The sequence below is a fragment of the Physella acuta genome, unplaced genomic scaffold (assembly GCF_028476545.2).
Source record: "Physella acuta isolate Inbredline_101_S28 unplaced genomic scaffold, ASM2847654v3 ptg001329l, whole genome shotgun sequence".
Taxonomy (NCBI): domain Eukaryota; kingdom Metazoa; phylum Mollusca; class Gastropoda; family Physidae; genus Physella; species Physella acuta.
In genome coordinates this window covers 168,173-185,284 of record NW_026732844.1, presented here as the reverse complement: position 1 = coordinate 185,284, position 17,112 = coordinate 168,173, and the positions used below count along the sequence as shown (strand labels likewise).

General features: G+C 36.3%; 1 protein-coding gene across 8 annotated transcripts in view; it reads right to left on the bottom strand.

The window, feature by feature from the left end:
• LOC131958481 (serine/threonine-protein kinase BRSK2) overlaps positions 1–17,112 on the bottom strand; it is a 171,271-nt gene that overhangs the window by 41,342 nt on the left and 112,817 nt on the right. The window lies entirely within an intron of this gene.

Genomic DNA, 17,112 nt, shown 5'->3' with positions numbered 1-17,112 from the left:
ATTTTTCTTGCACTTTTAAAAAAATATATCATGTACAAATTCAACCACTTAACATTGTCAGAAAACTCTTAATTCATGGACAGTTTTCGGACAAGTTTTTGATCACTCAAAGTACTCTAATAATTCATAATAGGGCTAGTAAGTCTCGTTATCTCTCTCACTTCAAATTCGGAGTCTCATTAGCCAGGGAGAGATATGAATTTTCGAACTAAATTATTTGTTGTGAATATGATTCCCATTGATTACAAAAAACATGGCGTCTATTTTTTTGGGCCTATTTTCAAGATTTTAAAATACCAAAATGATGGGACCTAAAGACTAAAATAATGATGGTAGGACCTAAATTCTCAAAGATGGATGGTAGTACCTAAATTCTCAAAGATGAATTGTAGGTAATAAAGGCTAAAAGATGGATAGGACCTTAAGGCTCAAAGATGGATGTTAGGACCTAAAGGCTCGAAAATGGATGCTAAGACCTAAATGCTCAGAGATGGATGTTAGGACCTGAATGCCCAAAGATGGATGTTAGGACCTAAACTCTCAAAAAATGGATGATATGACCCAGAGATTCATAACACGTTTGTACCGAGTACTGTAACGATAATAAAAACAATTCCTCCATAGACGGGAGATACGAGTCCCGGGAGACGATAAAGAAAAGGTGGGCCAAGTACAACTTGAAATAACAAAAAGCACTACTTTTCTCCGTGAAATGAAACTGACGATATCATTGATAAGAATAACGATATGTTCCAACCACCCCACTATCTAAAAAAAAAAAGAAAAGAAAAAAACACAAACAGAAAAGAAGCACAGAAGTGATGTCAAAAATTTAGTTGTAAACGCCAAACTGGCCATGAAATCTCAGACAAGCAGAAGCCGCATCTTTGTGTCCAGGTTTTTTATCATCCTCAGATAAAGGCGAGTGGCGCGTCAGAGTTTATGGGTGCTAATTTGGTGCGGAAGGGATTTTGTCAAGATGGTGTACAAAAGGATCAAAAGGATGGTAGATGGGGATGGTTGTTATTTTAGGGGTGAAGATGAGTTGGAGGGACAGCTATGGATGAATGAAAAACAGGTAAAGAGAAAGACCAATCCTGAAGTTCACTGGTCCTTAAGCGTAGAAACTGAAAACTGAAGGGGTGGATTTGAAGGTTAACATTAAAATTCGATTGAAAGAACAGCTATGGATGAATGGAAACAGGTAAAGGCCAATCCTAAACCAATGGTTTTCAAGCTTAGAACCTGAAGACTGAATGGGTGGATTGAAGGTTTTTAACAGTTATGGATGAATGAAAACACAGGTAAAGACCAATCCTCAACTTGAATGGTTCTTACCTGTAGAGCCTCAAGGGGTGGAATTGAAAAAGTCGAACCTTAATAAGAATTAGGGGAAGAGACGATGTGTTAGGCTAAGGTTTGGGTTAAAGGGTGGGTAATGGAGGAGCGAAGACACGGGTCTATACTACTTACACACCAGTAGTTCTTAACTATGTGTACTTGTACCAGAGGCGAAGCGAGGGGGGGGGGACATATGTCCCCCGGGCGCCGACCTTAGGGGGGGCGCCAATTTGAAAGTTTGAGGGGGGGTGCAAATGAAAAGTTCGAGGGGGGGGGGGTGCAAATCGAAAGTTTGAGGGGGGGGGGTGCAAATGAAAAGTTCGAGGGGGGCGCCAAATTGAAAGTATGTCCCCGGGCGCCGGGAAGGGTCGCTACGCCTCTGACTTGTACTTTAGGATTGGTACCCAAAATAGCGGAGTGGAATAGCAATAATACTAGGGATATCACGATAGGGGTGAGGGTGGGGGTGGGGAACTACACCTACCCGATTTAGGTATCACCAATTAGAAAAAAAAACTATGTTAACTGAAATCAAATAAGTACATACGGATCGAGAGAGAAATGAACAAAATAACAATTACCGACTAACCATATTCGAAAAAAAACCACACAAACAAACAAACAAAGAAACAAACACACAAAAACACAACCGATTTTACTATGATTCTGTCTGCAGGTGCCCATAAGCGTTTTCCCACAATATAAAGATACAGTAAAACAAAACAAAACAAAATAAAACAAAAACCCGAACGAAAACAAATCCAAGAACAAAGAAAAATGAATGATATACCCATTTAATTATTTTAATTGGAGTTTAATATATTATTTTTATTATTATAAAAATGAGAAGCGCTAATTTTTTAATCGCAATAACATAATTAAAACAGCAAATTGTCGTTACAAAGTAACAAGCATCTGTGGAAAATATATGCAGAGGCGTCACTAGGTCGGTGCGGTGTCACCCCATCCCCTCCACATTTTGTATTTTCAGTTTGGTGTCACCCCTCCCCCACTATTTTATTTTTAACAAAATACATTAACAGTTTATTTTACGATTTTTTTTGAATTGGCGTCACTCCTAAATGGCGTCACCCGTTGCTGACCGCACCCCCCCCTCCGCCTTGTAACGCTACTTAGTATGTAAATGTTTTGGTAAATGCCTATCCCTAGTTTTAACAGAGAGCCATGAAATAAATTTTTTAGAACCATTGCAAACTACCAATGTGAAATTTGGTATCTTCCAAGATACCGTTAAATATCTTTATAACCCAGCCACTAAGATAAGCGTGAAAGTGTGAACTCTTGACTTGAGAATTATCGCCCTTCTATTTTTTTAAAAACCTAAATTTCGGAGTAGTCTGCCCATTAAAATACCAGCTACTATCGAAAAAGTGAGCGATGTACTAAGACGCACCAAGTAACATCATTTCTTTTATTGAAGATGACGCGGGGTTATGAGTTACTGTGTACCTACAGATGTTTTGCTGTGTCAGCTTGTTATTCTTGTTACTCCCACTAGAATGACTGCATAGGTACTTTTCTATGAGTCATTAAACCGTATACGAATCTATGGTATCGATAGCAAAGGTACCGAAAATTCTACTCCAACTAGAGTTACTACATAGCTACTTTTCTATAAGTCATAACACCGTATTCGATAGCATGATATGATATCAATAGCAAAGGTACCGAAAACTCTAAATCTACATCATATTCTGCCAACTTTAACAGCTTGTAAAATAGTTACATAACTGTAACAAAACAGGAAGAGTTATCGGTACTACAAGAGATTTAATTGTGCCAAAGAACTAAATAAAAAGTACCATTTATCTAACAACAAACAATCTAATTTAAAATATTAAATTAAAGATTAGATACTGGTTTACACTAGTATGAAGTAAAAGTATATTTCATGTATAGATTAATGTTATATGAATACATAATCAAAAATATATTTGAACCCAATGTTATGAACACAAAATAAGCGGGGAGCATGAACGAAAGTTGAAACATGGACGATAGTTGAAACATGGACGATAGTTGAAAAATGGACGATAGTTGAAACATGGAGGATAGTTGAAACATGGAAGAATGTTGAAACATGGACAAATGTTGAGACATGGACAAATGTTGAAACATGGCCAAATGTTGAAACATGGACAAATGTTGAAACATGGACAAATGTTGAAACATGGACAAATGTTGAAACATGGACAAATGTTGAAACATGGACAAATGTTGAAACATGGACAAATGTTGAAACATGGACAAATGTTGAAAATTGGACAAATTTTGAAACATGGGCAAATTTTGAAACATGGACACATGTTGAAACATGGACAAATGTTGAAACATGGACAAATGTTGAAACATGGACAAATGTTGAAACATGAACGAATGATGAAACATGAACGGAGAATAAAACACACGAAGGTTAAAACATGTACGAAAACACAAGTTGAATTATCCCGAACGCTGTCATAGAAAGAAAGAAAGACAAACAGTGTAACATAGTCGAATACGTCAAGCTATATATATCTGTGTCAATCTAAGTACCGGAATATCTGTTTATGTAAATAGTGCCTCGGCATGTCTGCCTAGGTATGTCTGTCTAGGTACGTCTGTCTAGTCAATGTCTGTCTAGTCACACCGGGCAAGCAGATCTCCACCACCAAAAGCCTCTCGTGTTTTCTCGCCTCACGCGAGACTGGCGACGTGGCTAAATATACTGGAGGTATTTCCACATCCTTTTCGTACCTTTTCTCCGGTTTCTTTGTTTCCCGTCACAGTTTTTGAACTCACAAAAAAAAAAAAAAAAAAAAAAAAAAAAAATAACCAACCCCCCCCCCAAAAAAAAACCAAAAAAAACCAACACCCCACCCCTCTCCCGAGTCCAAACGTTCATTCACAGCATTTTTTTTTTAGCTTTCTTCCGGCCGTGTTCTATTTTTAGACACACCGTGTTGCTATTTATAAACGAGGCTGTGTTCGCACATGCGTTTAACGATCTCGCTCTATCCATTGAAGTTTGTCTCGTATTCTGTCGTTGACGTGCTTTTTCTAGACAACGATATGAATGAGTGCATATCAGTTATGCAGATGATAGAGTTAATGAGTGCAAATTACGAAACTATAAAATAACTCAAATAAAAGGTCAAATAATGTAACATTGGTTGTCCATCAATGATGTCACACGCCAAGGGTTAGGCTGGGTGAGGGGGGGGGGGAGGGGGAAATGATGTGAAGGGGTTATACTTAAATTGTAATATGATACAATGGGGCGTGACGCTTAAAATTTTAAGACGAAGTTGTTTAAAACTGAATTGTAGCAGATGATTTGTGTTTTATAAACTGTTTATGTAATTCGTATTCAAAAATAGAAATAAATTTTTACATTTTGATCATTTAAACTTAATCATAAAAGTTTAGTCTTCCTACCATTTTTGGATTAAATAAAAATATTTTTGTATGGTTATATATATATAAAACTACATATGTATATATTTTATTACTCCTCTTGGACATAAGAAAAAAGGGCTTCCAAGGCTATTCTTGTTAATAGGGTGCAACATTGTATGCGTCAGTCACAGGCAATACAATCAGTTGCTATGACAACGTCGCCAACACGATTATACTTTTTAATATTATAAGTGCGTGTGTGTGTATGTGTGTGAGTTTATATATAAGTGTTAAATATTTAATGCTTATGTTTGAAAAACAATAACCGCTGTTAAGTTCTAATGGATATCAAAGAGCAAATAAATACATTCAAACGAGATCTTATAAGTGATGTAAGTAAGATATTTGATTAAAAAAACCACATAATATAAAAAAGGGTACGAAAAATTTCTAAAATTTAATAATTAACATATAAATTATAAACATCAACGCCAGACACGGCAGTAAGCAGTAGACATCAACACGCAAGCATAACAAGACATGAGATACATTATTGATTTTCTTCTTACTCCTTCTTGATGTAAAACGGGTTTCAAGTACTTTATCAATAATTGGAAAAAAATATATAACGAACGGCTATTTCTGGGTCTGAAAATTACTTCCCTTTGACGCTGGTTAATTTTACTGAACACTCTCATGCCGACGTTCTGTGATTGATTTTAAAGGTATATATATATATATATATATATATATATATATATATATATATATATATATATATATATATATATATTCAGTTTATTGGTAAGAAGCTGTTTAATGATTGAATGTTGACCCTGTATATTTACTCTAATATTAAACATTTGATTGCTGAAGCCCTATGCAAAAATCTTAAATCGTCAGTAGTATCAAGAATATACATTCTGTTAAATATTGCCTATATATATATATATATATATATATATATATATATATATATATATATATATATATATATATATATATTGTTATTTGTGTGTACACAATTTATTCTGTATGACATATATAACAACCATCAGTTACAAGATATTATCAACGCTATTTGTATAAATCACAATCCATGCCTACATTTGCTTAAAAAACGAAGGGTCCAAATGGAAACTTCATTTTTAAAAAAAGTACCAACTTTAGAACCGCTGCTATTGAATATGAATCATAACCGGTTTAGCTTTCCCCCCGATTTTTCACCTTTCTAAATTCTTACCTCCCTTGATTTTTCTTTCCCCTTTTCAACTGTACAGATATCTCTCCGCGCTGGCGCTGGGAATGATAGGAACAAAATCCCAGCACAGACCCTATCACGCCAGATTAGGCCGCCTTTGAAGATGCCACGATAAGATGTTTTATTAACATCATCTTAGATACAAAGTAACTCCATTTTTTTCACCTTATCTTTAGGTTTAGTACAGTATAGGTAGACTTACTAAAGGCAATGTGAATATGGAATAGATAAAATTTGGAAATAATATAGCTAGATTTACTAAAGTCAATGTGAATATGGAATAGATACAGCTTGGGATGGTAGAATTACTAAATGCAATGTGACTATTGAATAGATAAAATTTGGAAATAATGAAGATAGGTTTACTACTGTCAAAGTGAATATGGAATAGATACAATTTGGAAGTAATATAGGTAGACTTACTAAAAGCAATGTGAATATGGAATAGATAAAATTTGGAAGTAATATAGGTAGACTTACTAAAAGCAATGTGAATATGGAATAGATAAAATTTGGAAGTAGTAAAGAGGTTTACTAAAGGCAATGTGAATATGGAATAGATAAAATTTGGAAGCATAAAGATAGGTTTACTAAAGGCAATGTGAATATGGAATAGATAAAATTTGAAAGTAATAAAGATAGGTTTACAAAAGGCAATGTGAATATGGAATAAATAATATTTGGAAGTAATAAAGATAGGTTTACTAAAGGCAATGTGAACATGGAATAGATACAATTTGGAACTAGAATCGGTAGCCTTACTAAAGGCAATGTAAATATAGAATAGAAAGAAATGAGTTGAAACAAAGCTTTACTAAAAGCAATATGAATATCGAACAGTTATAGATAAAAATAAGAGTAAGAATATTAAATTTGAGGATTTAATATAATACGTTTTTGGAATTTCCAAATATATATATGGGATCAAACACCAATATCAACAGTAAAAAAAAAACATTTTAGAGCCATTGTCTATATGTAGGCTACGTTAAAACAGTAAATAATCAAAGCTGAATTAAACTAATTATCGATCAAGCCTTTAAAGTTTCGCTAAAACGCCACTGATAACACATGATGATATATATTATAATGGTACGAACATTCATTATACCGAAATCTAAAAAAAAGAACTTTTAAACATTTAACTGCTTTTGTTAGCTCAATTCCTGAATGCACGTTTTTAAAAATAATCAGGTGCTTTCACAAGCTTAATTCCTACACTGATTACTAAAAAACTAGCGACCTTGAATAACCAAATTCCTAAACTGATAGCTTCTAAAAACCATCCGAGACCATCATAAACCTAATTCCTAAACAGAGTGCTTCTAAAAACTAACTACCTTAAAAATCCTTATTCCTATTTGGAGTACTTCTAAAAACGTCTTAATATAACCCAATTCCTAAAATTTAGCGCCTCTAAAATTTCACCATCAATTCCAAAACGGACCACCTCCAAAAATTCTCACAGGCTTTTATAAACCCCATTCCTAAACGGAGTGCTTCTAAGAAAAAAAAACCTATCAAATCTTGACATAAAAAGCGGGCTGGTCTTTAAATCACTAGTCGGCCGCGCTTAATGGGTTAATGGATTGTTTAGCCGCTAGGTCTGACATCACTAGCATGCCCGGGGGGAGAAAGGGAAACAGCCCCATAGGGGGAGCGTCAACACGGCTCTGTGGACGAGCAACATAAAGCATATTGTGTTTATACACAAGTCAGTGAGAGGTCAAAGGTCAGATGTCAAAGCGGGTCAGAGCGAGGTTGTTTTTATGTTGTGATGAGTAAAGAAGGAAAAACAGTGTGGCGATCATTAAAGAGACTGTGTTTACGTCAGGAATCTCTTCGGAAAAGGAAAGGGGGGGGGGGGGTCACCACCCCCCAGACGAAATATAAATAACATATAGTTTATATAGAAAATATATACAAATATATACTTTAACCCGTGTCCGCCATCCCCCTTCCTCCCGGTAAATTAAATGCGCACCCGAAGAGTTTCAGCACCCCCCCCCGCACCCCCTCCCGAAGACAAATATATGAAAGACAGTGTACTATGTGGCGTCAACATAGACTACTAGTAATTTTATGTATATTAATAAATATTATGCTTATAACGTTTCAATAAAATAAACAAGACTATCGATGAAATAAATACTTCATCTGATTTTAACTGAATACGTATATCGATACGGTTAAAATTTTCTTAACATAACACTAAATCTGACATCAACTTGGTTTGTCTATTGCAGTAGTGTTTTACCTTTTTAAAGTAATCAGCTAATTTCTTTAATTAATTATGCTACAATATTTACCGAGCAGCATTTAATGTTACAGAGCTAACCCCTATACCTTGCCTTATAGAGTGCCTGCAATCAGAGGCGTAGAGACCCCTCCCGGCGCCCGGGGAAAAACTTCCACATTGCCCCCGCCCCCTTATATTTTTTTTTTGGTTATTATTCAAAACTACAGCTAAACTGAGCTTTTTATTTTTGTCCTACCCATTTTGGCGCCCCTCGGGTCGGCGCCCGGGGACACATGTACCCACCCACCTCCTTCCCTACGCCTCTGCCTGTGATTCAATCATTAAAGTACGGCTATTAAATAATTAACAGCTATTAAAAAAAACCATGAATTCTACATTCCACACATTTCATACTGCACTTCATAGTATTTTAAAACAGGATTTTATTTACAAACAAACAATGCATGCTGTGTACGGCATATGAGACATTAAAAACAGCCTCGTCCCATAATTCATTTTTTAATACAACTTTCAAGGGTTTGAGAGTAGCCTACATCTCCGCGACCTCTACAGATACTCTCTACTCCAAACTTTTAGTGTGTTTACCTTCTGGAGAGCGCTTTAAAAAAACACTAATGAATAACTTTCGCCTACTATCTACAATTTTTTTTTAACTTTTTATTTTAGCTTCAAAGTGTAATATTAATTTTTTTATTTCTCCCCAACGGAGTTATAGGCCCTAGATATATTTATAGGTTATTCCTCTTATTAAAATGGTAATCAAATTAGGACAGTAAATTGTTGTATTTTAAAACACCAAAAATCTATATCTCAATAATATATAGGGTCTCTTAATCTAATTTAAAAAAAAGCAAAATAAAAAATAAAAATAAATAGCCCACCCCATCCCGACCCATCAAATCCAGACCCGACCCAACCCAACCCAACCCAATCCAATCCGACCAAACCCAACCCAACCCAGGTTAACCTTTTTCCCTGCATGTTAACAATTCTATTTAAAAAATCAACTGAAGCAAAAAAAAAAAAAAACATTTAAAAAATTTTAAGCTGCGAGGCATTATAAAATTTTCCATAGCCTCTCCTACGTATTCGCTAAATTTTACACATTACGGAATTTTTTCATTGGATATAGTTCCCTCTCCTTGCATAAACGTCATTCTCCCTTAAAGACACCCCCTCCCCCAACCCCCCAAACCGATGTGGACCCCTAATCTAAAAACAAACATTTACCCCCCCCACTTTTCCACAACTTCGTGTATCCCCTGAAGTCAACTCCACTAGGATCCACCAAGTTAATTAACGATGCTAATTACCTGGCCATTACTCACCAGACACTCGCCTTTGTTATGAGCACCTCAGGTGCGCACGTGAGCTCATAGACAACTCTGCTCGTCCGTTAGACCCGTGAACAAAAAAAATAAGGCAAGGATTTACCGGTTCGCGTAAAACAGACGGCAGGACTAGACTGTGTCATGTTTTTAGTGCTAGGTACCCGTTAGAGCTGGGTTGACTCTTCTACTGACTTGAACCTGGATTCGAACTCGAGACTTTTGGGTTAGCGCTGTAACGTTAGGCCCATTTGGGGTAAAAAATTAAGGTATGGATAGGGTAGATTAAATAAAAACAACAACAAATAAAACGAACTACAATAAGACATGTTAACATTAAAATTTATACACTTTATATTTTTTACTTTTAAAAAATTATTACTATTTTAAATTTAGAAACACGCATCATACAATCTATTTTATGGTCAACTTTGTTACCCAACACTTGTAAACTGTTTAAAAAAGTATTATTTAAAATTTTTTTTTTTTACTTAGTTGCTTATCCATATCGATTAAAGTTTAATAATGTATTTAAAAAAAACAGATCAACAACAAACTCAAAGAAGAGATTATGATAGGCTCTCTTTCTGGTGGTAGGAAAAGTTTATTTTTGTGGATTGATGATATTCCAGGTTTTCCCCAATCGCCATTTCAGGGAATTCCCAATAACTAATTATATTCTAACTAATGGAAAATTTTTTTTTTTTTTTTTTTTTAAAAACAAAAAACTGGTTAGTATTAAAAAAAACAGCTAAAGATGCCAACCGTTCAAATCGTTATTTATACGAATTCCCTTTACCCGTGTCGTTTTGTTGCATGCTTCACTAGAAGACATGTGATCTAAATATATTGTCTTTACGTTGCATTAAGAGACTTAAAACTTTCGGGGGGGGGGGGGGGGGGTAAAGGCCCGTGCTAAATTTTTCCTGGGGGCACACACTGGTAAAGTATATATTTTCTAAATAAATGCTATATCGTTCGAGGAGGTGGGTGTCCCTTCCCCCCCCTCCCCGAAGAGATGCTTGAAAGAAACACTGTGCCCACGCATATTAGTTATGATATATACCTACTATTATACACCAAGCTTTATGGGATTGTATGCGGTTCCCACCAGAATCGGGCTTTCCAAATGTTAGGTACGTTTGTCTTAGATACTTTTAAACAGCTTGAAAATATAAAGCCATCGAAGTAGCAATAACTCCATGAGTCAGTGGCGTAGCGAGGTCGGGTGTCACCCGGTGCGGCACTTAATGGTGTCACCCCCCATTGGCGTAGCGACCCTTCCCGGGAACAAACTTTCAATTTTCGATATGCACCCCCCTTCAAGCTTTCGATTTGCACCCCCCTTCGAAATTTCGATTTGCACCCACCCCCTCACATTTTTCTCTATATATTTTGCTATTTTTTTGCCTTGGTGTCACCCCTTAAATGGTGTCACCCGGTGCGGTCCGCACCCCCCGCCCCCTCCACCCCTCGCTACGCCTCTGCCATGAGTTAATAATTTTCAACGCTGAGTGTGGATATTTAAGCAAGATATCGAGTCTACTCTGTCGAACAAAACCATGCAAGAAATACTGCAATTCTTGGCATCGTAGTTAAGCAAAAAAGAAAAATTCTTTCCTGCTGTAGATTCAAGTGAAATCAGAATAACCAGGTATTTTTATAGAAACTAGAAAAAAAATGACCTATGAGTAGATTATCTTTCAGCGAAACAAAAGAAAAAACCCATTATTTTTAAAGAAATGAATACATCCATTTCATAAAAACATTTAAAAAATGTGTTAGTCTATGTGTACAGGCCTATATTTAATATAAATATCAGATGATCAAAATACTGCAATGCTGAAAAATAGAACCACCTAATTAGTTCGATACTTATACACAGGCATAATTTCAATTTAGTTTTTTTACATTCAGGGGAAACAACCTAACCACATGTCACAAAAATGCAGATAAATTATCCGACAACAAACTAGAAAATCGAATTCATTATTTAATCATGTACTTAGATAGGTTTTAAAAACATTCAATAAAATTTTCAGTCTTTTTGTATGATTTAAATTTACTTTTAACTAATAGACACTTATATTTATAGCGAAACCTTTCGCTATATCAAATTCATTACTCATGGAGAAAGGAAAACATGATTACTTAAGCGCTAGGTTTACTTTAACCCATGACAAGATAATTTTTTATTTATTTTCCCATTAGAGATTGAAAAATTTAAGACAGTAAAGATTTTTATAAAAATTTTTTACCAGTTTGTTTATTAAAATTAATCGGTTGTGAGCGCTGCCGAACTTTCTTGTAAAATGACATATAAAAACAAGATCATACAAATATTTGCGACACAACAATTTAAGAAAATTTCTTAGTGCTGCTTTCAAATTCTTAAGTTTAAAAAAAAAAAACAACAACCGTAAATAAAGTAAAGCACCACATACGGTCACCGGAAATCACATACGTTTAGGATCTAATAACATTTTATCCACCTTTCTGAAATTGTATTCAAATTATCGTGTTAACATACAGACATTGCAAAATAACATCTCCGTGAAATAAAATGATACGGATAAAATTGATACGGATATAAAAATCGCTACCAAACACGTAAACAAAAATGTAGCCTAAAAGTATTTTAAAACGCTCTGCATTCTCAAATTTTATCACGAAAATTCTTAAAAGTATTAAATTGCAAAAAACTTAAGTCTATAGTTTTAATTCATTGTGTTTGATGTATTTCAGAACACGATTTAGGGGTCATCCATAAATGACGTCAGGCTTTTTTGGACGATTTTTACCTCCCCTCCGTCATACATCTTCATAAAAATCCAGACCCCCTCCCCTAAAATGACGTCACACCTCAGCCTACGACCCCCCTCAAAATTGCAGTTGAATTTTTGTTTAAACATCGATATTGATATTTTTCCAAAATCTAGGGGCGTAGCGCCCGGGGACATATGTCTCCCCAGCCCTCCCCCCTCGCAACGCTACTGCCAAAATCTTGTCTGAACTCTGTCAAAATAGAGTATTTTAATCAATTCCCATTGCAATTTATTAAATCAGTTTTCTAAAACGCGAAATAACGTCTAAAATTTGTTTTCTAACATTGCTTTTTTATAATGCAAAAGAGTGACGTCGCACCATCTGTACCCCCCCCACCCCTCGTCACACATCGTCACAAAATTACGGACCCCCTCCCCCCTGTGAGTGTGACGTCATTTATGGACGACCCCTTAGAAAACACATTTTTTGTCCATATCAACAGAAATGACCAAATACTGATAAAATAATCATAGACCTTATTGCATAATAGACATTACGAATGCTAAACCGAAAGTCTCGAGTTCGAATCCGGTCTTGAGTCTATAGTACGTCCCTGAGTCCACCCAGCTTTAATGGGTACACGAATCACGCTAGGGAAACTTGTATGCAGAAGTCTTGGACAATAACGTGAAAAAGATGGTAATGAATCCTAGACCTAAGGGCTGAAGCTTAGTATGGATATAAGTATTACTAGCCCCCCACAACATATAGTGGTTTGGTTTACCTATAAGTATGTTGTAGTGTGTAAAATAACAATACTCTTATAAGACATTAAACATGGATAAACGTGTGACCCCTTATTAAGCTGTAGTGCGGGCCATAATAATATTATCACAAGTCTTGAAGATAAAACATTGATAACGTATGACCCCCTTACCGTGTTATCTAATAATCTAGGAAATGACCCATCCAGAGTAATAACCCCCTTCTCGAGATTACCTTTATTCATGTTACCGTCAATGCGAGAAACATCACATTCTATAGAATGCCTAAAATGGGACGATATAGTACGAATTAGATCGTGTTTCGTATTTTGTCTAGGCGTCATATATATATATATATTTATATATATATATATATTTATATAAATATATATATTTATATAAATATATATATTTATATAAATATATATATTTATATAAATATATATATATATATATATATATATATATATATATATATATATATATATATATATATATTGCCACATAGGGGAACTGTCAAAGCAGAGAAGAAGCTTATTCCCGAAGTAAATCTCCTAATCTTAATACTCTCCTAGACATAATCCTAAACCTAAGGTAACCTTACGGGCATGAAGGTTTACTGTTAGGAATAGGTTTATGGTAAATTTTGTCATCAATCAGGTCGGGTTTGGGGGACGGGGGGAGTGGGGCGGAAAGGAATTTTACCAGTATTTTTGTTTTTTTGGTGGTGGGGGGGGGGCGTCGTAATATACAGGGGAAAATGTCCTCTTTTCTTTACCTAGACCTGTCATCTCACCCCCCCCTCCACACATACTTAAGTATTCTTCAGTCTTTCGCGTACACGTTCAGTCATTGCGCACGTGTTCACACTTCGGGAATTTCCTATCCGCGCTGGTGCAAAAAAAAAAAAAAAAATGCGTCCCAAAATCAAACATTACTCCCCGATTCCAACTTTCCCGATGCATTAGAGAGCCGCGCACGGAATGCACACAAGTATGAAAACACACCTACCAGAAAGGTGAGAATGCATTAGAGCAGGGGTCTCCAAACTACGGCCCGCGGGCCGGATACGGCCCGCTAGGTCCTTTCATCCGGCCCGCGAAGATCTTTTTGTCCACGGAAAAAAACGTTTGTTGGTGATGGCTGAGGAACTTTGCCCAGAAAAATCAAAGTCATGCCTGGAAGAAACTGGCCCCCGAACTGAAATTTGATAGTTAATGCGGCCCTCGGACTGAAAAGTTTGGAGACCCCTGCATTAGAGGATGAATAAGTGCGAAACAGGCAACCCCCTCCCCCCTACCTCTTTCGTTTGCCATATGCTGTTATAAAAAAAGCAAGAAGAAAGAAAAAGTAGATCTGTTGGATGTCCAATTGTGCGGAAATGTACTCACAGGTCAAGGTAAAAAGGTGACCTTGTCACGTCTTTAAAGGAACAAAAAAAAAGTAAAATGTAGTTTTTTTTCCGACGAAGACGTATTATCAAAACGGTATTAGATATATGTCTTTTTTTGATTGATTGTTTTGGTATTCATCGTGTACATGTTGATAGTTTCTTTTAGGCGGGGAAGGGGGGAGGCGGCCTTTAACTAGTGCCCGCTCCCTGGACATTTTAAGTACGCCACTTGGACATTTTAAGTACGCCCTCCGTACATGTACATTTTAAGTACGCCCTCCGTACATGTACATTTTAAGTACGCCCTCTGTACATTTTAAGTACGCCCTCTGTACATTTTAAGTACGCCCTCTGTACATTTTAAGTACGCCCTCTGTACATTTTAAGTACGCCCCTGGACATTTTAAGTACGCCCTCTGTACATTTTAAGTACGCCACTTGGACATTTTAAGTACGCCCTCCGTACATGTACATTTTAAGTACGCCCTCTGTACATTTTAAGTACGCCCTCTGTACATTTTAAGTACGCCCCTGGACATTTTAAGTACGCCACTTGGACATTTTAAGTACGCCCCTTGGACATTTTAAATACGCCCCTGGACATTTTAAGCCCCCCCCCCTTGGACATTTTATGTACGCCCCCTTGGACATTCTAAATACGCCCCTGGACATTTTAAGCCCCCCCCCCCTTGGACATTTTATGTACGCCCCCTGGACATTATAAGTACGCCCCTTGGACATTTTAAGTACGCCACTTGGACATTTTAAGTACGCCCCTTGGACATTTTAAGTACGCCACTTGGACATTTTAAGTACGCCCCTTGGACATTTTAAATACGCCCCTGGACATTTTAAGCCCCCCCCCCCCTTGGACATTTTATGTACGCCCCCTGGACATTATAAGTACGCCACTTGGACATTTTAAGTACGCCACTTGGACATTTTAAGTACGCCACTTGGACATTTTAAGTACGCCACTTGGACATTTTAAGTACGCCACTTGGACATTTTAAGTACGCCACTTGGACATTTTAAGTACGCCCCTTGGACATTTTAAGTACGCCCCTTGGACATTTTAAGTACGCCCTCCGTACATGTACATTTTAAGTACGCCACTTGGACATTTTAAGTACGCCACTTGGACATTTTAAGTACGCCACTTGGACATTTTAAGTACGCCACTTGGACATTTTAAGTACGCCCCTTGGACATTTTAAGTACGCCCTCCGTACATGTACATTTTAAGTACGCCACTTGGACATTTTAAGTACGCCACTTGGACATTTTAAGTACGCCACTTGGACATTTTAAGTACGCCACTTGGTCATTTTAAGTACGCCACTTGGACATTTTAAGTACGTCCCTTGGTCATTTTAAGTACGTCCCTTGGTCATTTTAAGTACGCCACTTGGACATTTTAAGTACGTCCCTTGGTCATTTTAAGTACGCCACTTGGACATTTTAAGTACGTCCCTTGGTCATTTTAAGTACGTCCCTTGGACATTTTAAGTACGTCCCTTGGACATTTTAAGTACGCCCCTTGGACATTTAAAGTACGCCACTTGGACATTTTAAGTACGCCCCTAGGACATTTTAAGTACGCCACTTGGACATTTAAAGTACGCCACTTGGACATTTTAAGTACGCCCCTAGGACATTTTAAGTACGCCACTTAGACATTTTAAGCACGCCACTTGGACATTGTAAGTACGCCCCTGGGAATATTCAAGTGCACCCGGAAGAAATATATCTGAATAAACATGTCATTAAATCACATTCTGTAGTTGAAGTAAGTAGACAAAATATAAATTGTGGTTGTATTTTTAAACATGTGAATATGAAGTGATGAAGTGATCAACACCGTGAATAGGATATCTTTCAAAGAGTCAGAGACTTAATTTAGACTCGAACTCAGAGAGTCAGAGACGTCCTTTAGACGCATCCTCTGAAACCGAACTCAAAGACTTGTAGCTAGCAAACGCGCACGCTACCACTCCACCACACACTCTTTCTCTTAAATCTAAACATATTTGACATTCGTTACTTCATCGTTTTCAAAATTTTCCTAAAAGACAATAAGGATTAAGAATAATTCCGGAATTCGTGTTTTGTAAATCCAGTGCCAACACTCTGGTATCAGTTAAAGACAAAAAAAAACAACTAATCAAGCATAACAAAAATATCAAAAACGAAAAGATAAAAATAAAAAAAAAACAAAACCGGAAAAAAAATCACGAAGCAGAGATTCCAGTTTCAGCGGCAGTTTCTCAAGGTATTTCTTAACCTTGGTTTACTTTAAAAAATAAAAATAAAAAAATTCTCTGTTGCTTTCCCACGCCCCCATCCAGGTTACCAGACACAGGTAAGACGTAATATAAACATGGAGTATACTTTTTTTTATAATCTTCACAAAATGAAGAGCTGAGATCTTCTTAAACTTCCGGTATGTGGTGACTCATAACCGTCATCGGAACCTTGCATGTGTGGAAAGTTTGGTGAATTCTTATTGTTGAGGTATATATATATATATACACACACACACACACACACATATATATATATATATATATATATATATATATATATATATATATATATAT